We start from the raw sequence: 21,110 nt of genomic DNA on the forward strand, positions 1-21,110 counted from the left end.
CCACACACTTGAACTGGACACCTTTGTGCAAGGAACCAATGGAAATATGTGAACACATGGAGCATGGTCTGCGGGTCCTCCACTGCCACAGGAGAAACATAGGTCATTTATATGACTCAAACTGTGGTGTACCATAACTTTTTTGGATTGGTTTTGGGACTCTGTGTCACAAACACTGTACCTACCTAGAATGTTCAAATGCCTGAATCATGGGTAGTATATAAACAAGTGACTAGGAAGTGGTATCCATCATTCCAGTACATGTAATGGCTTACCCTTGTAACATTGCCATTATCAACCGTCCTCTATCTATCCTGTGCATAGTTTGTCATGGGAGATGTTTTGTCCCCAAAGTCAGGGAAGTTCACACAGCATAAGACGCTATGTGGGTATGACAAACACATATCCTGACTGATGTACCTCAATGAATGGCATCTGATGGTTATACACATTTACAACACATGCACACAAGCACATTATGCAAAACATGTCTTGTGACGTTCACACAGAGGCACATCAACAATTGAAATAGCCAATTCACAGACATAAACACACAGGCCATGAGTTAATATATTAAGTTGAGTAGCCTTGCTATCCTCTATTGACGCACCACCTGCTCAAACTAGGGAATACCAATTTTTATTCCAAATGTTTGGGTTGCTGTTGCGTCAGTTCAGAGTGCTAATTCGGCACAACAACATGAGTATTATGGTCCGCAGGAGTGTGGTCTGCCGCATGTGCCCAAACACTGGAACACACACAGCAGGCCCTAACAGCCTAACTCTGTATAGTTACAGCTTTCATGTACGTTAAAAATTTGAAAAATTACCCAAACACAGTTAAAGACAGATATTTTGACGCAAACGCGTCAAAAAAGACACATATGCATCAAAATATGCCGCACATGCATTGAAAAATGACGCTCACAGCCATTATACATCCATTGGTCCCTAGCGTTAATTCCAACACTGCACCCCATGAAATTGGTTATCCACGAAAAATATATTGATCTTTGAATGCAGGGTAATTTTTAAGCATATGCGTCAAAAAATATTGACGCAAAGCCTGTAAGCGTCATCAAATTTTCATGCATCATAATATAAACGCACCGCATTTGAGACAGGAAGTGATGTAATAGGATATCCTGTTTACAGAAAAGGTACAGTGGGTGTACTTTTACTTTCACTTTGCAGTCTGTGATTCTTCTAGACTGTGTGGCTGTGTTGAGAGTTGTGTCTGCCAAATTGTGCTTTTGTCTCCTGTGTGCCATTCAACTTGTCATCTGTTGTTTTTGTAATTGTCCCACTAAATCAGTGTAAGTGTTTTTTTGTCATTTTTTGTGTCTAATTTTGTCTTTGTACTGTTGGGAGTGTGTAGTGGGTATTGTTAGTTGGGGTATTGTTGGGCTGTATGTGGGTTCTTTACGTTTCATTTTCCTAACTTCTTTCCTTGTATTTTCCTATTTTCCCTTTCCTATCCCTATTATTTTTGTCATGTTGGGAAGGCCATGTCTGGGGAAAATGGGTGAGGAGGAGCTGGGGCTTTCATTTGGCTGGTGTGCCACTTCCTCCCCCTGATGTTAGAGGCTGGTGGCAGGGAGATACAGGGGTATCACACCGAGGCGAGGAGGCTCAGGTAGTCCAAGGTGCTGCTCCATCTGAAGAGAGTATTCAACAGCCAGTGCAACGACCACCAACTCAAACATTGCTGGGCTGACCTTGTGGCGAGATAGCATGACCTGCTGGACCCCCTGGATGTGGTTATTGGTGGCCCTGTTGGTGAGTACAAATCAGACTAATGTGCACATTTCAATGCTCTGTAGTGACAGTAGCAGATTTGTTGACATGCTGCATGCAATGTTTGTGGACATGTGGAATGCAAGTTAAATATACAGTGGCCCTGATTTATACAATATTTGCTACACATTACCGTCATTTGTTGACGCAAAAGCTGCACAACCTTACAAAACACTACTTGATCTTGTAAATTATTGCTTCTTTGACGTCAATAGATGATGGTAATGCGGCTCAAACATATGTTTTATTTATGACCTGTGAGCGTACCAGGAATGAGATGTATTTCACATGCTAATTCAAGGAATTAATGTAGTCCCCAATTATTTGGAATACATGTCTGAACTGTATTTATGGCCATACGTACAAAGTTCTTCCTAACTCTGGGAATATCTTAGGCTGATACTTTGACTTGGTTTGTGCATTTAAAATAATTATGGATGCCAAAGTAATGCACACTGGATAATATCTAAATGTTTTGTGCTACTTTCCATAGCCGTAGCGTAAAAACATGAAGCAAATGCTACACATTTAAAAAAAAAAGAATATCTGGGCCTATGTTCATTGTTCCTGTGTGCTTTAATTTGCCTTGGGCACAATTGCTGGTACAGAGCTGATGCATTTGCTATCTGTGTCACTTTATAGCCAAGCAATTTTCATAAGTTAATGGGTCATCATGGGATCCCTGAACTTGGTGAATGCATGGTCACAAATTATTTATTTGTATGATGTTGTGCAAAGGACCCCTGACTGCTTCCATCGTACATTTAAAGTGATGAAATAGTTTGCTAGCTTACGTTTGGTACACCCCTGCTGATCTAGTGCAGCATATGTACAATTGTTAACTTCTCAGTATGAAGGCTATCACAGACATGGGTGTATGCTAAGATCAGCAGACCAGCATTCCTGTGACTGACTGCTGCCATTCCCAAGGTGCATACTCATTGAGACCTACCTCATCAAAATTGCCACAGTAGGACATTTGCTAAACCATGTTTCAATTAGGGGACAGTGTCAGTTTGTTGTATAACCACAGATCACCCAACTTGGCAAATGTAAGATGATGAATGTGGCTAACTGTGATTTACAATACCTGATATAGGTACACAGGGCCCTGAGTAACACATTTCAGGTGCAATGAATACACCTGTGCCCATGCATTCTGTCACGGATGATCAAATTAGACACTGTCAGCATATATTTCTTTGTTGTTTTGATTTAGATAAATGGCCAATCCATGCTTAGCATAACATTGTCATCAAGTAACACACAGGATCCATGCCATCATGGTGTCATAGGGGGCATATTCGGCTCTGGGTACACTGGCAATGTGGCATATGTAACCTACAGACAACACTGGCCCACATATAATGGACCATAGAAAGCACTATAATTCATGAGCTAGACTGAACCCACATGATCATCACACAGTAACTGATTGTTCCTTGATGCACAAGCCACAATACCTGAGTGACTGGTATTGCAGTGCACCAGGAATGTGGCTTTGCATGTCTCTCATAACAACAAATGAAGAAATGGAGTTCCCTTTATAAATAATTCTGCACAAAGCTGAGTAATCATGTTTGTCACCACATGATTGTTAGGGCCAGTGCATGTGTGAATATGTGTGTCTAGCACTCACTGGAGTGACAGGGTCAATACATGTTTGCAGTGGTATGTCTGTTGGGGTGTCTACATGGCTGAAGTACTGCTCTATCATATAAAATGACACACACAGTGAGTTTTTGTTCCAAGTTTTGTACAGTGAGCAGACATTGAGCACATTTCACCCTTCCATGTTTTACAGATGGACCAGCCCCCTACACAATTGGAGAAGTGGCTCGATTTGCGATCCCAGACATATCCAGTAAGTGTTGATATGTTAGTTCTGTTTTGTGTTTGCAGCTGTTGTGTGATTGACTCCTGTGTGTTAGAGACATATAGCAAGGTATAATGTGCTGGCACATGATCTGATATGTGAATTGACTGGAGTTTGACATTTTGTTAAATTTTTGCTTTGGACAATCAGTGGCGGAGAGTCATATTTTGGGAATCTAGTGCTGCGCTGTAGTCATGGGCTGGTGAACAGGGTGATATTTGTTGCTACATTTATGCTAATGAAAAATTTGGAGGTAGCCATGTTCATAATTTAGTCAGCAAGTCATACTTTGATTCACACAGACCAGTTGTGCCGAAGTATTACCCACAGACTTGAGCCTCCCTGTGAACTAATGAACATGTAGGACTGTATGTTTGACTTCCTAGCAGCATCTAGCTCCACATGTTGTGCTACGTTTATGTGGCACTTGAGTAGAATGACATAGGTGTGCATGCAGCTCAAGCCCAAATGGCTGCTTGCATCTATGTGCTTGTTTTTGGAAAGGTATTAGTGAGATCAAATGATGTTGACAATTGTCCGCAATTAGGAACATAAATGTGGATGGGATTGTCCAATGTTTGAGTCTATCCTAGTTGACAGCCCTCCTTACCTCTGGTGGACTGACTAAACCCAGGGAAAGCTGTCCAAACTTCCTGGCTGTCCTTGATGTTTGAAAGTATGAGTTGCATGTCCACCACCCCCTGAGGCACAGGGTTAGGATTATGAAATATGTGTACCTATGTGTGAGGATCCCATTGTAGAAGACAGACATGTAATTCCAACATTCCATAGTTCCAGCCTAGGATACCCCCTCATGATTAGCAACTGCATACCGTCCTGGCAATTCCATTTACAAATCACAGACCTTGTGTGCCTTGATTGTCATCCATAAGATAGTCATTAGTTGGCCTGTCACATGTGGAGTTCTTGCAGCATTTGTTATGTGACTAATGGCAGAACAATGATGGACAGATCATTTAAGTAGGTATACACCTTTGTGAGCATTGCAGTGCTGTTAGATAGGAGATGTGTAGGCTGTGTTGGCATGTAATTCCTCAGGGCCAATCTATGATCTGTACTGTGATTCGGACCGTTTAAGCTAATTTTGAGGAAGTGTTAGAATATCATCAGTAGCTGTATCACACAATGATGTCACTAATGTTTGACTTTCTCTATTTTTACAGCTTCCAACATGAATGCCAATCAGATCAGGGAATTCCAGAGGCGAGCGCCACATTCTAGATGTGGAGTCTGGGTTTCGCAACATGGCACAGTGTTATCGCCATGAGAGAGCCACAGGGGTCTGGAGGGCATTTGCCCAAGGGGGGCCATCCTTGCCCACAACAGCCACCACCACCAGCACAACGGCTCCAACCACAGTCGCACAAAGGACTGTTGCAGGTCCCTCTACCTCATCAGCTTCAGGCCCACAGACAGCAGCTCCTGCACCTCCCCCTCCAAGCACGGCACCGGCACCAGCACAACCATCCACTAGTGGCACACAGACATCCCCTGCTGCAGTGATTGACAATGCCGAATTTATGAACATGAGAAGTGACATGCAACGGATGTTGCGCAGGATGGACAGGCTGCAGCCGGAGGAGTCCCGCAATAGCAGGAGACTGTGTGGGATAAAGAAGATCCTGCGGAGGGCAAACTTGTGACTTTGTGACCCTCAGCCATGATTCCCTCCCCTCCCTCCTCTTTCCTGGTTCTTATATTTAGTGGGTTTAGGGGGCCTAGTGTTAGGTTAGAATAGGCTGTTAGTTTAGTTAGTATAAGTGGGTTGGGGGTGGAGGGGATTATATTTTTACATGTGTTTTTTTTGTGGGTGGGTGAAGGATGATGTTGGGGTTTATGTGTATCAAAAATTTAAAAAATATATATAAAAAAATACCCCCCCAGAAAATATTTGTTTAGGATAAGATAGTATGTGTTTAGGTTACTATATGTTGTCCTACATGTGTCCCGTCATATAAGGGGGGTGGGGGCTTGATGTTTAGAGTGTTTAGTTAAATGTGATAAGTAAGTTTAGATTAGGGTAGTTAGGGCCAGTTGTGGGTAATGTGTAGTTAGGATAGGTTAGGTTAGTTAAGGTGCTTCCCCTAGTTTTAGTATCCTTTTTTACTGTTAAATAAATATTTAGGTACTCCTTTACAGTATGTGTCATATGCTTGGGGATCAGGGCCTTGGCATAGGTGAACAGTGTCAATTTAGTATTTGCATTTGTGTTCCATCCTGCATCCAAATCCCATTATTGACATGGTTATTCCCAAATGAGCTGTCACATTGGCAGCTACACCAAAGCTACTTCGCTATGCATCTGCCATCCATTGCACCCACCACTCAAGGTTACTATGGTTCCCAATGTGTTGTAAAGTTTTGATGTTTGTTTTCAATCCGTCATCGTTTGAGACCTGATTTTGAATCTTGGGCACTGTGGTAAGTCTGCCTGCAGGCTGATGTTCTGGTGAACCCTGATAAGGTGAGTGGTGGTATAATCTTATGTAGTATTGTATACAAAACCCATACCTATCATTTGCTACATTGTACTCCCAGGTTACACATTTGTCCATACACTCGTACACATCCATTCCTGCTGTCTGGTGTGTGTGTGTGATGAAAGTTTATAGTCAGATGTCACATACATAAAGATCGTCATGAAGGGAATTTTGAACACATTGATTTTCTGCATAAACATACCTTGAAGCGGACGTTTTCAGTCCAACACAGCATTATACTGTTAGTTTTCAATTTACTTCAGAACTACCCCTTAGGAAGCGCAGATGATGAAATAATCCAGACCCCAGTGCATAGTTATCAGCCCAATATCTTTCAAGGCAGTTCTATTGACATTCAATGGCCATTGACATGTGACATAAATCACTAATCTCATACACGTTTGATGTGTCACATTACACAGAGACAAATTGGTTGTGTAAGTGCTATTTATTTTAAAGTGCTGGAGTGCAATATTTACATAGTCCAGGATTGTGAGTCCATTAGTGTGACACCTTCTATTGTGATACTACACAGGTGCAATGGGACATGTCATTGGACATGCTGGGGTCAAGTGATATACAGTGCAGAGGAACATGAATTGCCAATGAGGTAGTGAGAGACAATCACAGAACATAGTGTCAAAGTAAACAGTGGGCTGGAGAACAGTGCACGTGAGCAGCTTTTGCAAGACAGGCATGGTAACAAGCACAGGACCTAGGATATAAGTGCCCATTTGGCATGGACTTGTGATACCGGGTACTCTTACGGGTGAAGGTGATCTGTTCCATGTCTTCATCTTCTGATGTGTGTGTTGTCTCCTCTGCCCTTGGCGGTGGTGGGTTTGAAGAGGCAACACACACTTCAGTGTTTGAAGATGTGGAGTCAGAAATCCCGGTAGCTGCCAACTGTGGGGCTATTAAGGGCAGTACTGCAGCAAGGAGGAGCTGCTGGTTCTTAAGTATAGCAGCTACATCACTGTGGTAGGCAGCCAGGTCGGCCCTGAGGGGGTCATGGTTGCATTTGTGCATGCAGTGAAAGGTTTGGTGTGTGAGGTGTTGTGGATACTCCCTTATGCAGTGGTGATTTCCTTTACACTTTGTTGAAGTCCTTGCAGGATAGAAGTTCTCGCTTGCATGGCTGCTGCCTGTTCTGCAGATGACATCATGCACGAACACATCCCATCCAGGCTGGCTGCCATATTTTGCATCCCCACCTGCACCTCCTTGGCCAGCTCCCGCTGTACTCCAACTACAGTCCTCTCAAAGGTGGCGCCAGTGTCCTCAAAGTCCTCAGCTGGGTTGGAGCTGGCAGGTCGTACAATTGGGGTGGTGGGTGGGTCCTCTGTGATGGCTGCTAGTTCTGTGTTCCTCCTTGTGACTGAAGGTGGGGTCTGCAGGGTTCCAAGGACATCTTGGAGGGTCTGCTGGCTAATGTTTGTCAGCTCGTCATCCATATCATCAGGGAAGTCCAGGACAGGCATATCCCCAGGAGAGCCATCGTCCTCTGCAATGAGATATTGTACAATTAGTGTGTCTGTGTTGTGGCATTTGTAAAGTGACATGTCTGACTTCTTATTAGTTGCACATTGTGATCTTGGTTCCTGTTCATTGTTCCTGTCATAAAGACTAGCATTCTCCCAGGCCTATGCCCCATCTGCATGTCACATGTAGTGTGGGCAGTTTGGGGAAATGTCTGTGTCACATCCTCCAGGTGTAGGTTCTGCCCAAATTGTATGATGCCACCTTATTGTCCTACTCAACCCTTCGTCTACTTCCATTATCATGGTGTGGCCTTGCACTGGCTGTGGGTGTTCTGATGGCACTTGCACCACACTTAACAATCTGGAACTGACCCAGTCTCTGCTATTTCACATCCACCTATATGTTGCTGAAACCTAGCATATAATATGTGTAGCATTGGCATGGCACAATACAGGTGTCAGCATTGGTAGTGTGTACTGCTGATGTTGGGGAATGTGTGCTACATTGGATTGCACTGATGGTCCTAGCAGTGTTCCATTTCCTCTTATGCCTGTGTGGGTGTGTTTCACTAGCTGGAAACATATGTCCTCCCCCTCAATGCTGTTGTCTTAGCACTATGACAATTGAGATATTGCATGGTGGCATTGCAGCTATTGTGACACAGGCACAAGGTAGACCCTGACATGTGCAGCATGGATATGACATTACTGCTGTGTACCTCATCATGTTAAATACAATACCTGATGTTTGTAGCACCTATAGACATAAGCATTTGACAGGATTTGCACATTTTTATTAAATACAGGGGATTGATAACGTTGTCATCCTGAACCCTCTAATTTGGGTGTGTTTGATCCATGGGAACGTAACTGCCATTAGCTACTTGACTTGCACACACAGCAGAGGTGGTACTGGCAACTGTTGTCATTGGTAAATACCACTTGGGGATATGGCCTGAGACTGGAAATTGTGCCCTAGTTCATGTAGCGACAATACCAGCTGTTGTGTGACAGCAAGCCAGTTTTGCATTGTACCCTACCCTACTGGACTGGCTTTGCCTTTCCAACATCCTTGGCATGGCAGAGTACCCCCATGCAAAGGTTGTTGGTGTAGTGTTGTGCCCCAGGTTTCTCCCTGCACAGCCCATGCACTCGTGCCGTGCCCCTTTGCCCTTTCCATGACCTGATTATCATGGCTGACATGCATTGTGTAGTATGTATGTCCCCCCCTGCTTGCAGTTAACAATTAGGCATTTTTGTTCCCCATGCCACTTACCCTGCATCTGTGTTGTATCCTGGTAGTCTGCGCTGTCCTATCCTTAAATCCCTGTGACGATCTCCTCTGGGATGACGACTGCCACCATCTCCATGTGGTCCATGGCCTCCTGCAGTGCTCGAACCCCACATCCAGTCTGCAGTGCTGCCTTCCTCTTCCTTGCCATTTTTTCCTTGGTCCTGCGCTTGCAGTCATGCCAGCGTTTCTTGCACTCGGTGACTGTTCTCCGTACTTCTGCCACACTGTTGATCTTATCGACAATTTATTGCCAAATTGCCCATCTCCTACCAATTGGCAATTTAGAGGTGACAAAAAGTTGATGCTGGTGTTCCGTTACCTCTTTTACCCGTATTTCATGCTCCTCTTCTCCCTCTCCTGGGTCTTGTGTGGGTCCTCCTGGAGGGTTCCTGGTCAGTTGTCATCTTCCTGGGGTCTCTCATGGCTTCTGGGATCCATTTTGGGGCTCCTTTGCACATTTTGCTGTGTTTGCGTAGCTTTTTGACGCTATTGTGGCCAAAAATAGCACGTATCGGTTTGTGACGTCCTAAACCGGATCAAAGACATTTTTGCCACGTTAATGTTGTTTTTCTTTATGACGTGGCACATTGGTTTGAGTAAAAGAAAATGACTCTAACCGGTGGTTTGCGCTGCCGAGCGTCGAAGTATAAACTTGATTCCCGGGTGGCGCAAGTAAATTGGGTTAGCTGGCGTTAAACTTTTTGACGTAAAACTGCGTCTGTGCAGTTTTGCGTCAAAAAGTATAAATATGGCCCCAAGAGTCCAGGGCCTAGGGAGGTACCTCTTGGAGATCAGGAACTCACTCCAGCACAGTCTACCAGAGCTCAGGCAGGTTCAGTTGCAGTTCCAGACAAGTCCAGTGCAGCAGGTCAGCTGGGCAGCTGCAGGGAGGGCTCTGGAACTTGTGGAGCCCCCGTAGCTCAGACAGCAGGTCAGCCAACTGACCCTTGGAGCCACTCAGGTTAGCCGGGGAAGAAAGGAGTAGGTCCAGCCTTACTTCTCAGAGAGGAAGGCAGTCCTCAAGCAGCAGGGCAGTCCTCTGGCAGCAGCAGGGCAGTCCTCTAGGGAGCAAAGTAATCCTTCTTCTGTAATGTCTACAGGTCCAAGAGTGTAGTGATGAGTGTCTCTGGAGGTCCAATATTTATACCTGGTGCCAGGCTTTGAAGTGGGAGTAAAACCATGTCCTACCCCTAAATCTGGTTCTGGAATGTTCTTCCATTCCCCTGTCAAGGCTCCAAAAATTCCGAAGTGACAAATGACAGGACAGGGCTGGTGTAAGATTAATTTGTGTGTGCAGGAGGTAAGTCCTTTCAGGTGTAAGTGGAGCAGGGACAGGATGACATATCTTATCCACACCTAGTCCACTTTTTGTGTCAATGTCTACGAGAAGTACACAAAGCCCAACAGCAGACCCATTCACTGTTGGGACCCACATATTGGCAGAGGCACAAATTGGTTAGGACAGGAAAATGGCAAATTTCTAAAAGTGGCCTTTTCTTAATACTACCATTGTAGAAAACAGCACAGAACATGACATTTTTACTAACATTATTTCCTACCATAAACAAACGCCCATTGTTAAAACTTTCCATAGTTAGCACAAGGAAGTACAGAATGAACAGAGTGAATAAGCATTAGATTTCCACTGTGAGCTTTCAATGGAATAGCTAACAAACAAAGTTTGCAAAAGGATTTCAATAAAGTCAGCATAACATCTCATAACTGTGCTGTGAAAAAATATTAAAGCTTAGGCCTTTCAACTGATGCTAATACATGAAGAATAAAACAATTTCAATAATCAAACCATATAAGGCTTATAATTAGTATTTCATGATTATATATTTCAAATCATTTTAGTACATTATTTAATCAGTTAGTAATAATAACACATCATTAGTTTTATTTCTTCAATGTTAATTATCTTTGGTCAGTACAAATGGTTATAATTCATCATAATATGTTTTCAAAATTATTTATTATTTCATATAGAATTCAAATTGAATGACATCATGTTGACCACAATTTGAACATGCACGTTTTATATTTCCTGGGCATTTTTTCTAATTAGGCTTTTTAGTACACAACATTTATATACTGTGTTTACTCATATTTTATTACTAATGTTTACTCTCTCACACTGGTAACAGCCCCAACATGCTCCATGTAAAACTACTCTGCGTATCTGCACTCTTCAGCCACCCAGTACATCCATCACTTGTAGGGTGTCTGTGTGTTCACCAAGACGCCTTGGCCACCCACAGCAAGACAAGTCTACAGGAGTCCAGTGGAGTCTCTCCTTTAAGGTATCCAGAAAGTCTACCCTCTAACGGGCCCACTAAGAGACAGGAAGCTGGTGCAACCAGTTATGAAGAGAGTCCACAAATACCAAGAGTGCAAGCCACAGGGTCTCCTAATTCCTCACAGGGATGTGTCACCTGAGGTTCTTCCTCAATCTGTCCAAGGCGATGTCTTAGTTCCATGAAAGTGCATAGGGTCTTAAAAAACGAAGGTGGAGTGTCTTTCAATTAGTGATGCTTCAACCCATTACATAACAAATTTCTCTATCGCCATACACCAACCAATTATGCTATAATAGTTGTGCCCTCTCTTATTTGTTCTATCTTAAGCTCCACTACCCAAGATGTCATATATACTTTTTTGAAGTAGAGGTGAGTACATAGTTCACCTGGTTTTGGTAAATGAAGACACCTTGCATCAAACTATCAACTCATTTAGACTCCTTCAGTGCGCTACAGCACTCATCCTTGTTTGAAACCCAGAGTTCTAATGAGGAGTCAGTTGGGTTGCCCTAAGCTGCCTCTTAGTTTATGTATTCTTCTATATGCCACTGTCATCTGTTTTATTCCAGTGGTCCTCTCTTAAGAACTCAGTTAGGTTGTCTTTTGTAGGGTGACCAATGGTCTTTATTTGGTTGGGTCACCTAGCACATTGTTAAGAACAGAATATTAGGTTTCAAACTGGTAGTGCCACATAATTTCTCTACTACTTTGGGTCACTTGTAGGATCGAGCCTACTACCTGTCCCACACTTGTGCTGTGCACTAGGAAGGAAAATCATTTATAAACTGTGGCATATTTTTCCATCTGAGCCAAGGTTTTCCTACTATGATCTGGGTTCTTCCTTCAAAAATGTAAAAGAAAATTGTTCAAGTTGACTGGAGTGAGAGGTTTGCTTGTAGTCCCGGTGTCTAAGGCAGATTACAGAAAGTTGCTACTAACAGCAGTGGTGAATCCTACCTCATCCTTTTCTTCGCAGGGACACACTTGGGCCCTCATTCTGACTTTGGCGGGCGGCAGTTGCCGCCCGCCAAAATCAGGCCGCCGAAAGACCGCTCCATTCTGGCTTTCCCGCTGGGCCGCCAAAGGAGCGCCCGCCGGCCCAGCGGGAAAGGCCCTGCAACAATGAAGCCGGCTCTGAATGGAGCCGGCGGAGTTGCAGGGGTGCGACGGGTGCAGTTGCACCCGTCGCGATTTTCACTGTCTGCAATGCAGTGAAAATCTTTCTGGGGCCCTGTTAGGGGTTCCCTGCACTGCCCATGCCAGTGGCATGGGCAGTGCAGGGGCCCCCAGGGGCCCCACGACACCCGTTCCCGCTATCCTGTTCCTGGCGGTAAAAACCGCCAGAAACAGGGTGGCGGGAAGGGGGTCGGAATCTCCATGGCGGCGCTGCTTGCAGCGCCGCCATGGAGATTCAGCCCATGCAGGGGAAATCCAGCGGGAAACCGCCGGATTCCCTTTTCTGACCGCAGCTTTACCGCCGCGGTCAGAATGGGCTGGGAAGCACCGCCAGCCTGTTGGTGGCGCTTCCGTGGTCTCCGGCCCTGGCGGTCTTGGACCGCCAGGGTCGGAATGACCCCCTTAATCTCTCTGGAATTGGCCTATTGTGTTTACGTTGACTTGATCTGCCTGCTGGGACAGCCAAGCAATCAAGTCTGCTAGCAAGGCAGCCCAAAGCAGTAACTTCATAAAGTCTTCCCTAGAGAATAATGCCAAATTATGAACTTTATGAAGGAACCCAGATATGTTCAAATCAACGTCAAATGCGGATTTCAGCCTCAATATTTGATGTGCAATGCAGTGACTTACCACCTGAATATAGGGTCACAGGTGTGTACATATGTTCACACACAATCTGTCCAGAGCCACCGATAGCAGCTGCACAGCTGTTGATCTTATTTTATAATGTGGACACTGGAAGGTTACAGTGAAAACACGTTTGCCATAGAGCTTACAGTGGCAGGGTCCCATCGTAGGGGTCCAAACACCAGAGAGCCAAAAGCAAAACAACTGAGACTTTTCACAGGTTAGATTCCACTGAGCTATGCCTTTTCTCCCCTTAATCATTCAGGACTGTGATTGGTACTTTCCCATAGTGATGTTGGTAACAGCATGCTGCTTTCAGCTACACATACAATATCTGCTTCTCTCTAGGGCCATGATTCACTGAGTAGCATGTCCTGATATGTATTCAGGAACAAAACTATACTATGGCTATATTTCACCTACACTCAAATCTCTGGATTGGCTTCCAGTTGTACTATGTTGTCTTCCCTTGGTGCTTCGTCAACCTCTAGATTGAGCTGCAAAATAACATTTAGCATGAATTATCCAACAGCCCAGAGTAAAAATTGGCAAGACTTGATATACAATGTATTTAATTAAGAATTACATACAATATGAAGCCTATTCACAAATGCAGGTAGTAGAACATAAAGCAATAGTTATGTGCTAATCTAAAGTACTATTATGTCTTTGGGAATTGGCTTAAAAAAGTCTGAAATGGGGATAAAATGGGAGTAGTGAGGGAATATACATAAACAGTACAAATAAAAAGGAATTTGCCCTCATTGCACTTTTACTAATAGGGGCATTCGAAAAGGCAAGTAAGAGTATTCCTATGCCACCACTTCTTGTTCTCACAATACTTTTATGAATCAGCCCTTTAATCTTTTTCCACAACTACATGTAGCCTGTGGGACTTTATATCATGCTAATTTACATGTAATGTTTTTCTTGATCAGTGAGCTCATGATTTGTTTCGTGTAAGGCACACCAGCACCCTTTCTGGGTAAGAGTCAAAATAGATATTACAAAATAATTAATAAAAATCCCCTCTGGTTGCATCTCTCTTATCTCATTACTGAAGGTCAATCTGTTCAGGAAACATTTTGGGGGGTCGATCTGGTTTGCAAATTATTGTTTTTTGGTGAATGAGCGTGTTATGTATTTTATAATTCGGTCATTGTGTAATTCGTTTTTGTATCCTTTTACTTTTAATTAGGGTGTTTACTATGCTGCATTAGTCAAGGGCGTTTGCATAATATACAATAATTTATATTAGATATGTTTTCCACTCAATCTATACACTGAAATTTACTCTTATAAAAGGTTGTTATACATGTGAAAAATATTTCAAATGGAAAAGTTTGCAACAAACAAATTCATTTATGAAGGGGTGCAGCGGAGATGTATTCCCTGCATTGAAACATGTTTTTCCTATGGGAAAAATACTGTTTTACATGTACTCATGTGGATTGTCTACCCTGCCAATAAGCCACAGGAGTCAAAACAGAGAAGAACACTAGGAGGCCCACAATTTATGCACATTTCCTTTTTTTTATTTCACAAGTATTTTATTGGAACTTTATACAATAGGAAAATTAAATAACATAAATGAAAAGAAACAATACATTGTATGGTACCATCAAATCAAGTGAGAACAGTAATTTAGGGTATAGCATGAGGAGTTGGTCCTCATTTACAGAAGTAGAGGGTAGAGGTGAGTGTATTTGTTTGCAACGGTGAGTTGAGTTTAATCAGTGTATGTATTGTGATGGAGCAGTTTTTGATGTTGGGGTGAATGAATAAGGTACCTCTGGTGTAGATGAATGAGTCAAAGAGTGGAGACGAGAGAAGAGAAGAGAAGAAGAAGGCGATGGGGTGAAAAGTAAGGAGTACTAAGGGAAGGGGGGTGGTTAGGGACAGGAAGAGGTAGAGGAAGGGTGGGAGAATGAGTGAGTGAATGCATGAATGACCAAGTGATTGGATGATCGTGGTTACATAGACGAGCGAGAAATAAAGTTGTCTAGTGTGCACCAGAGTTTACCATTCTTTATTGGTGTTGTCATCAAGTATGAGTGTAGTGACTTACAGGCAGTTTGGGGGATAGTTTGGATAAGTCTTTCCATTCACTGAGAATAACGTTAAGGCCAAGTGTGACTAGAATGTCCCATAGGAGGCGGTCTGCTTTGTTGAATGCCTGTTTAATGTCAGTGGGGAGGATGCCTGGTGTAATAGAGGCTAAAGTAGGAGTAAAGTTTGTATGAAGAATTTGAAATATTGTATTAGTGATGTACTGCCAGAACTTTTTGGTGGAGGTGCACTCCATTAGCATGTGTTTTATGTCTCCTGTTTCCTTCTCACAGCTTATGTGTTGGAGGATCGGAGGAATAGTTTATTAAGTTTGGCCGGAGTCTAGTGGACCATATTGGCAATCCAGTATCTGCTTTGTGCTATAATGTTATTATGTTGGAAGTGATGTTGCTCCAAGTAGATGGCCAGTCCTGGGCGACCTTTGGAGTGTTGGTGGAGTCTGACAGTAGAGTTTCCCACTTGTCTTGTCTTGGTGTATTTAGTGGAGTTTTTGTGAGGGATAGGAGGGAGTACAGTTTGGAAGCTAGGTGACCACCTTTGGTAAATTTTTCGAATGTGTTCGGTAGCTCAGGGGGAGCTGGAGGTTTATGTTTGGCTATAAGTGATTTTATTTTAAGGAAATGGTAAAGTCTAGGTAGTTTAAGTCAAATTTGTCTTTAATTTGAGAGAGGTTCTGAGGGGGTGCCGATATCTCTAACCAGGAGAATATCTTTTTCTGCCCATTTCTCTATATACACTGTTCTCTCTTCTAGTTTTCAGTTATCATTGTCCCATAGCGAGTCTAGGCATGAGTGTTAAATTCTGTTGGGTAGTGTGTTGTCAACTTTTCAGATTGCCTGTGCTATGCTACATAGAATGTTTATAGAGTGGTGTGTTTTAATTTTTTTGACGGCTAGAAATGAAGTGAGGGATAAGGGCTTAGCAAGGGCTATTTCAATAGCGAGCCATGGTGGCGAGAGGTTGGTGGTGGCTAGGAGCCAGTGGCTCCCCTGTATCGCTAGGATGGCATGTTGGTATCTCCAGTAGTCGGGCAAGTTTAGGCCACCAAATTTTTTACGAAGTGTCAGTTCCTTCAGGGCAATTCTGGGCTTTTTAAACTTCCAGAGGAATTTGGTAAGTAATGTGTCTAGTTTAGTAAAACAAGGTGTCTGAGAGGTATATGGGGGATATGCTGATTAAATAGTTAATTTTGATAGATTCTATTCTATCCCACCAAGTAATGAACCTGGTTGACCATGTGTCTAGGCTATCTTTGATGTCCTTTTCTCGCCGAGATCGAGGCGTCCTTTAGGTTATGGGTGAACCATATACCCAGGTATTTTATCTTATCTGGACCCATTTGAGTCCATAGGGGATGACGTGTGAACTGTTGAAGTACACATTGAGAGGAAGAGCCTCTGGTTTTCCTTGTTGAGACAGAAGCCTGACATCTTAGAGTAGTCGTTGATGATTGATATGATGTGCAGCAAGGCTGAGTCTGCCTGGGTGGCAAAAAGAAAATGTTATCCGCGTAGATGGCTAGTTTTTGTGGGCCTGATAAGAAGGGGATACCGTGGATGAGTAGATTTTCTCTGATCAACGTAATCAGGTGTTCTAGGGTTAGTACAAATAGTGTGGGGGGGGAGAGGGCATCCTTATCAGGTTCCTTGATGAAGGTAAGCAGGATTAGAACTTTCCACTTATGTTTATTCTAGCTTTCGGTTCTTTATATACACCGAGGATCATTTTTGAGGGAGCAGGGACAAAGTTAAAGGAGGTGAATTAGGCTTGGAGGAAGGTCACGATATGTTATCAAAGACCTTCTCTGCATCCAGTGATATTGCACAGGTGGAGTGGTGTGTAGGAGGCTGGACTGGCTTGTAGTGAGTACCAAGGGGTACTTACACCTTGCACCAGACCCAGGTATCCCTTATTAGTGTATAGGGTGTCTAGCAGCTTAGGCTGATAGATAATGGTAGCTTAGCAGAGCAGCTTAGGCTGAACTAGGAGACGAGTGAAGCTCCTACAGTACCACTAGTGTCATATGTACAATATCATAAGAAAACACAATACACAGATATACTATAAATAAAGGTACTTTATTTTTATGACAATATGCCAAAAGTATCTCACTGAGTACCCTCAGTATGAGGATAGCAAATATACACAAGATATATGTACACAATACCAAAAATATGCAGTATAGTATTAGAAAACAGTGCAAACAATGTATAGTTACAATAGGATGCAATGGGGACACATAGGGATAGGGGCAACACAAACCATATACTCCAAAAGTGGAATGCGAACCACGAATGGACCCCAAACCTATGTGACCTTGTAGAGGGTCGCTGGGACTGTAAGAAAACAGTGAGGGTTAGAAAAATAGCCCACCCCAAGACCCTGAAAAGGGAGTGCAAAGTGCACTAAAGTTCCCCAAAGAGCACAGAAGTCGTGATAGGGGAATTCTGCAGTTAAGACCAAAACCAGCAATGCAACAACGATGGATTTCAAGACGAGGGTACCTGTGGAACAAGGGGACCAAGTCCAAAAGTCATGACCAAGTCGAGAGTGGGCAGATGCCCAGGAAATGCCAGCTGTGGGTGCAAAGAAGCTGCTACTAGGAAGTAGAAGCTGAGGATTCTGCAGGAACGACAAGGGCTAGAAACTTCCCCTTTGGAGGATGGATGTCCCACGCCGTGGAGAGTCGTGCAGAAGTGGTTCCTGAAGAAAGACCGCAAACAAGCCTTGCTAGCTGCAAGTCGTGTGGTTAGGGTTTTTGGATGCTGCTGTGGCCCAGGAGGGACCAGGATGTCGCCAATTGCGTCAGGGGACTGAGGGGGCGTCCAGCAAGACAAGGAGCCCTCTCAGAAGCAGGCAGCACCCGCAGAAGTGCCAGAACAGGCACTACAAAGAGGAGTGAAACAGTGCTCACCCGAAGTTGCACAAAGGAGTCCCACGCCGCCGGAGGACAACTCAGGAGGTCGTGCAATGCAGGGTAGAGTGCCGTGGACCCAGGCTTGGCTGTGCACAAAGGATTTCCGCCGGAAGTGCACAGAGGCCGGAGTAGCTGCAAAAATCGCGGTTCCCAGCAATGCAGTCTGATGTGGGGAGGCAAGGACTTACCTCCACCAAACTTGGACTGAAGAGTCACTGGACTGTGGGAGTCACTTGGACAGAGTTGCTGGATTCAAGGGACCTCGCTCGTTGTGCTGAGAGGAGACCCAGGGGACCGGTGATGCAGTTCTTTGGTGCCTACGGTTGCAGGGGGACGATTCCGTCGACCCACGGGAGATTTCTTCGGAGCTTCTAGTGCAGAGAGGAGGCAGACTACCCCCACAGCATGCACCACCAAGAAAGCAGTCGAGAAGGCGGCAGGATCAGCGTTACAGAGTTGCAGTAGTCGTCTTCGCTACTTTGTTGCAGTTTTGCAGGCTTCCAGCGCGGTCAGCAGTCGATTCCTTGGCAGAAGGTGAAGAGAGAGATGCAGAGGAACTCTGATGAGCTCTTGCATTCGTTATCTAAGGAAATCCCCAAAGCAGAGACCCTAAATAGCCAGAAAAGAGGGTTTGGCTACCTAGGAGAGAAGATAGGCTAGCAACACCTGAAGGAGCCTATCAGAAGGAGTCTCTGACGTCACCTGGTGTCCCTGGCCACTCAGAGCAGTCCAGTGTGCCAGCAGCACCTCTGTTTCCAAGATGGCAGAGGTCTGGAGCACACTGGAGGAGCTCTGGGCACCTCCCAGGGGAGGTGCAGGTCAGGGAAGTGGTCACTCCCCTTTCCTTTGTCCAGTTTCGCGCCAGAGCAGGGCTGAGGGGTCCCTGAACTGGTGTAGACTGGCTTATGCAGAAATGGGCACCATGTGTGCCCATGAAAGCATTTCCAGAGGCTGGGGAGGCTACTCCTCCCCTGCCTTACCACCATTTTCCAAAGGGAGAGGGTGTAACACCCTCTCTCTGAGGAAGTCCTTTGTTCTGCCTTCCTGGGCCAAGCCTGGCTGGACCCCAGGAGGGCAGAAACCTGTCTGAGGGGTCGGCAGCAGCAGCAGCTGCAGTGATACCCCTGAAAAGGCAGTTTGGCAGTACCCGGGTCTGTGCTAGAGACCCGTGGGATCATGGGATTGTGCCAACAATGCCAGGATGGCATAGAGGGGGCAATTCCATGATCTTAGACATGTTACATGGCCATATTCGGAGTTACCATTGTGAAGCTACACATAGGTAGTGACCTATATGTAGTGCACGCGTGTAATGGTGTCCCCGCACTCACAAAGTCCGGGGAATTGGCCCTGAACAATGTGGGGGCACCTTGGCTAGTGCCAGGGTGCCCACACACTAAGTAACTTAGCACCCAACCTTTACCAGGTAAAGGTTAGACATATAGGTGACTTATAAGTTACTTAAGTGCAGTGTAAAATGGCTGTGAAATAATGTGGACGTTATTTCACTCAGGCTGCAGTGGCCGGCCTGTGTAAGAATTGTCAGAGCTCCCTATGGGTGGCAAAAGAAATGCTGCAGCCCATAGGGATCTCCTGGAACCCCAATAACCTGGGTACCTCAGTACCATATACTAGGGAATTATAAGGGTGTTCCAGTATGCCAATGTAAATTGGTAAAATTGGTCACTAGCCTGTTAGTGACAATTTGAAAGAAATGAGAGAGCATAACCACTGAGGTTCTGATTAACAGAGCCTCAGTGAGACAGTTAGTCATAACACAGGTAACACATACAGGGCACACTTATGAGCACTGGGGCCCTGGCTGGCAGGGTCCCAGTGACACATACAACTAAAACAACATATATACAGTGAAATATGGGGGTAACATGCCAGGCAAGATGGTACTTTCCTACACAACCCCCCCCCCCCCAAACGAAGGACAATATGACTAGCCATGACCTGATGAGTCTTCATTGTCTAAGTGGAAATATCTGGAGAGTCCATCTGCATTGGAGTGGGTACTCCCAGGTCTATGTTCCACTGTATAGTCCATTCCCTGTAGGGATATAGACCACCTCAACAATTTAGGATTTTCACCTTTCATTTGTTTTAGCCAAAGTAGAGGTTTGTGGTCTATCTGAACAATGAAGTGAGTGCCAAACAGGTATGGCCTCAACTTCTTCAGTGCCCAGACCACAGCAAAGGCCTCCCTCTCTATGGCAGACCAACGCTTTTCTCTAGGGGTCAACTTCCTGCTGATAAAAGCAACAGGTTGATCCTGGCCCTCAGAATTAAGTTGTGAAAGGACTGCCCCTACCCCTAATTCAGATGCGTCGGTTTGGACAATGAATTTTTTGGAGTTACAGGGGCTTTTCAGGACAGGTGCAGAGCACATGGCCTGCTTCAGCTCCTCAAAAGCTTTCTGACAGCTAGCTGTCCACAATACCTTTTTAGGCATTTTCTTGGAGGTGAGGTCATTAAGAGGGGCTGCAATGGAGCCATAGTTCTTTATGAACCTCCTGTAATACCCAGTGAGGCCTAAGAAGGCTCTCACCTGGGTCTGAGTTGTAGGGGGAACCCAATCTATAATAGTTTGGATTTTCCCCTGAAGTGGTGCAATCTGTTCTCCACCTACCAGGTGTCCCAGATAAACCACCTTTCCCTGCCCTATCTGGCACTTTGAAGCCTTGATAGTGAGGCTCGCCTTTTGCAGGGCCTCCAAAACTTTCCATAGGTGGACCAGGTGATCATCCCAGCTGGAGCTAAAGATAGCTATATCATCTAGATATGCTGCACTAAAAGCTTCCAGCCCTTGCAGGACTGTATTCACCAACCTCTGAAAAGTGGCAGGTGCATTTTTCAATCCAAAAGGCATTACTGTGAATTGGTAATGGCCTCCAATGGTTGAAAATGCAGTTTTTGCTTTTGCATCTTCTGATAATTTGATCTGCCAATACCCTGCCGTCAAGTCAAAAGTGCTTAGATACTTGGCAGATGCCAGTGTATCTATTAGCTCATCTGCCCTGGGTATAGGGTGAGCATCAGTTTTGGTTACTTGGTTGAAACCTCTAT

General features: G+C 44.6%; 1 protein-coding gene across 1 annotated transcript in view; it reads right to left on the reverse strand.

Moving 5' to 3' along the window:
• The window catches only part of LOC138249825 (putative E3 ubiquitin-protein ligase UNKL), a 668,266-nt gene that overhangs the window by 487,956 nt on the left and 159,200 nt on the right, over positions 1-21,110 (reverse strand). The gene's annotated exons all lie outside the window — the stretch shown is intronic.

The sequence above is a fragment of the Pleurodeles waltl genome, chromosome 8, assembly GCF_031143425.1.
Source record: "Pleurodeles waltl isolate 20211129_DDA chromosome 8, aPleWal1.hap1.20221129, whole genome shotgun sequence".
NCBI lineage: Eukaryota > Metazoa > Chordata > Amphibia > Caudata > Salamandridae > Pleurodeles > Pleurodeles waltl.